General features: G+C 35.4%; 1 protein-coding gene across 5 annotated transcripts in view; it reads left to right on the top strand.

Moving 5' to 3' along the window:
* The window catches only part of ERBIN (erbb2 interacting protein), a 189,278-nt gene that overhangs the window by 55,116 nt on the left and 130,265 nt on the right, over nt 1–3,897 (top strand). The gene's annotated exons all lie outside the window — the stretch shown is intronic.

The raw sequence follows: 3,897 nt of genomic DNA, 5'->3' as shown, positions 1-3,897 counted from the left end.
CAGCTCCTTGCTGCCCCACCCAGGCTTTTCTCTCTTCTCTTACTAGAAGAATGAAGGAACAAAGCAGTGAAAGGCAGTAGTAGCTACTTACTGCCAGTGGGCTTAGGGCTTAAGTGGCCAGGTATAGCTATCTTAGATCTACAACTCTGAAGAATATCACCTTTTCCCCTTCCCTCAACCCCCTACCCCCAATTTAAAAAACAAAAACAAAAAAGAAGACACCAAAACAAAACTTCATTGGGCTGTCTGCTTTCAGGACTTGCCTGGGCATCTTGTCACCTGATCTTCTGTTGTACTTTTCTACCTACTTGAAACAGCCAACTCTTCGAACATAGGACCTTACCTTCAGAGAGCATGTCCCTTCTCTCCCTGATATCAGGGAAGGTAGACATTTACTAACCTATTTAGAAAAACACTTTTGCAAAGTCAGTAGATGGGTTGTCTGATTTTTTTTAAAGTATATTTGCAAGGTATGTTTTTCAGTTGGTTATGATAGCCATTAAAATCAAATATCAAAATAAACGGAACTTAGATATTTGAATTGATGTATCAAAATTATTACACTAAAATTTTAATAAATAATGAAACATATTTTTCCCCAAAATATTATGGTATTAATATTTTAGTGAGCAAAAAAGTTTTTATATTAATAAAATTATTTCAGATTTAAAAAATAATATATTTAAGGGAATTATAGTAAATATTTGTATTCTAAGTATTAATACTGTAATGCTATCCTGTATTTAAAATAAGTCACAGAATACAAAGTTAAAGCAAAAATACAAAGCTTTATTTCATCCTTTTTAGTATCTATCATTTATGTATGTTTACTAATGTACATGGTATATTAATACAGCAGTGAAAATATATAATTTATAAGTAATTATACTTATAAGGCAGGTAGGTGTTGCATTGGATAGAGTGTGAAACCTGGAATTATGAAAACCTGAGTTTAAATCTGACCTAAGATAGTTATTAGCTGTGTAATTCCAGGCTAGTCTTTTAACTGGCCTACCTCAATTTTCTCATCTGAGAAATGAGGATGCTAATAGTATCTGTTATTTCCCAAGGTTGTTATGAGGTTACAGTTTGTGTGTGTGTGTGTATTGTAAAGTACTTTGCAAACCTTCAAACACCATATAAATGCTAGCCTCATTAAGTGTCTACTATCTACTAGCTAGACACTGTGCTTAAGCCTGGGGTTTGGGGGTGGGGAAGTTAAAAAAAAAATGGCAGTCTTTGCCCTTATGGAGTTTTCTATCTAAAGGAAGGAGACAATATACAAAAGAGAGCTGAAAAGGCTGAATGGTGTAGAGAACTTCCAAAGGGTACCCACTGTACTTAATAGGACATGATGTTGATGTAGTTGAAACCAAACAGAACAGCTAGTAGAAGAAGAGGTTGCTGGAACTTCTGAGCCCTCCAAAAAAGGAGGCTGTGGGAGAGGAGGTCTTCAGCTCTCCAGTCAGAGGGGCAGAAACAACTATGTTGACTATTTAATATCCTTTCTCCCTCCTTGTCTGGGCTCTAACTGCTTGTTGGTATTGACCTACATTAGTGCCTCTCATGAGTCTTGAGGGTTGGGATGGTACTGCAGGGACAGGACTGAAGAATTTTCATTATATTTGAAGAATAATGAAAATGTTCTGACTTGGCTCAAATGAACAGTCCTGGACTGCTTAATCTTCTGGCCTATATTAAACCTTAAGACCTAATTAGTCTCCAGAATTAGTAGAATGGGCTACTATAGAGAAAGTGGTGGGTTCCTTCTGATTGGAGATCCTCAAATATAGTTTCTCTTAACATTTATTGCATAGTGTGGGAGAAAGAAGTCAGCAACTGCTTCATAGCAGAAAGGCAAAAACTTGTTTGATCTTGATTTTCTAATATGAATGACTGTAGAAGTAGGGCTGCATGAACTGAGGCCTTTTCCAATTATGGAAAAAATTCCATAATTTAGTTAAATATTATTGTTCTCATGGGCTCACATCTTTTACTTGAATCTTCGAGGTTCAGCTCAGGTGCTACCACCTAGATTTCCTCCCATTCCCAAATGTCAGTGTTCTTTCCCTCCTCAGATCAAAACAACCTTGTTTTTTGTGTGTGTGTGTGTGTGTGTGTGTGTGTGTGTGTGTAGAAAACTGGACCTGGAGTCAGGAAAAAAATGTCTCAAACACTTTTTAGTTGTGGCAAGTCAGTTTAATTTCTGAGCCTTCGTTCCTTCATCTGTAAAATGGGCATGATAATAGTATACAGCCTTGTGTTGTTTTGAGAATTAATTAAAATAATGTATGTAAAGCACATTGCAAACCTCATAAATGTGAGATACAGTTGTTATTGCCTCTTACCTTTTCTGATGTATACAGATAGAAACAAATTGCTATTCTTTTATTTTATATTTAATGTTCACTGAACTTTTATACTGGTGGATAAAATAACTGCTTTTTATAGCTGAATAAAAGTATTAGGATGTCAGCTTATCCCCCTTGGTATACTACTCAAGTAGTAGATGGAACAATAGGGATCATATAACTCATCCTTTTATTCCATGGTTTTGATTTCTTCTGCTATGTCTCTATATTTCATGGGAAATTGCTATGTCAATATTTATTTAAAACATTGTTCTTGAAAGCTTTGTAGATTGTCATGTTTGGGAAGTTTTGGCCCACGGTTTCAGTGTATAGTAATGGTTCTGTTCCTGTCCAGTTTATTTGTTGGGTTCTCCAGGGTATTTTGAAATTTGCACTTGTAGCATGGGGATTTGGTATTTGTCAATCTATGATTGATAGTAAGCCTCTGCTGTATAATTCTAGCCGTAGGTCACATCTTGCTAGATATTTGGCAGATGCTAAATTTTTACAGTCTGCAGTGATGTGCCAAGCAGTTGCACAGTCTACACTGATCAGTAATTCCAAGGGTTCTTTAAGGGTAACTAACATTTATATAATTTCTGGTGGCAGTGTCCTTATCCTGAATTGTCATATAAACCCTTGAGTTTTCCACAAACAGATCCTCATGATCCAGCCATTTGGTGAATGCTTCTTTGTTGACATATCCTTGGCTAAGTTTATGTGGATGTTGCCCTTGGAGGTCCTTTTGGTTCTGTTATTGCATCTTAACCACTTTCAGTTGTATTAGACATATATATCCCAGTTTATCAGCCTTTACTATTTCTTGGTGAAATGATGTCTGCTTATTCCAAAAATGTTGCTGTTTATCATATACTTTTAGAAGTCTTATCAATTCTTTTTTCTTTCTTGATGAGGAAGTGTTATTTGTTGTTTCTGTTACTGCCTTAGCATGGTGAGCGGTAGGTTTGTTGTTGATGAATGGGTTGTTGTTAGAATAATTTTAGCTGTATTAATGTCCATTTTAGAGTTGCTTAAGATTATATTGATGTTAATTTCTTTAAACCTGTTCTTCCCACTCAGTTTTGGTTTCAGTATGCCAGTGAGCCTCTTAATGGATTCATCCTCAGACTACTCTTTCATACTGTGTTATGCTCAGTATATCTTGACTAGAGGAGACCAAGGCATTTGTAGGCATTGCCTTTATTGATTGGTTCAATCTTTTCTTTGTGTAGGTTCCAAATTTCTTACTTACTCAGTCCAAATGATATTTTGATATCATTGGAGGAAGATTCTACGAGATGAAGAAGCTGTTTAATATGTTTGTGGAGCCATTTATTTTTATGTTATCCATGTGAAAATCAAGTGATTAATAAGATATTTTTGGTTTTGCTTCCTCTTTAATTTGGTAGCCAATTTAGTTCTATTTAGAAGAAATGATAATGGATTTAAGGCCGGATAGAACCATAATGGGCTTCCATGGTCTCCCTGAAAAATACCAATTTTACTTGAATTGTTCATGACATTATATATTGATGTCATGTTTTAA

The sequence above is a fragment of the Vombatus ursinus genome, unplaced genomic scaffold (genome assembly GCF_900497805.2).
Source record: "Vombatus ursinus unplaced genomic scaffold, bare-nosed wombat genome assembly UNPS02014772.1, whole genome shotgun sequence".
Taxonomy (NCBI): domain Eukaryota; kingdom Metazoa; phylum Chordata; class Mammalia; order Diprotodontia; family Vombatidae; genus Vombatus; species Vombatus ursinus.
Note: the sequence above shows the minus strand (reverse complement) of the source record. Positions and strands in the feature narration are given on the sequence as shown.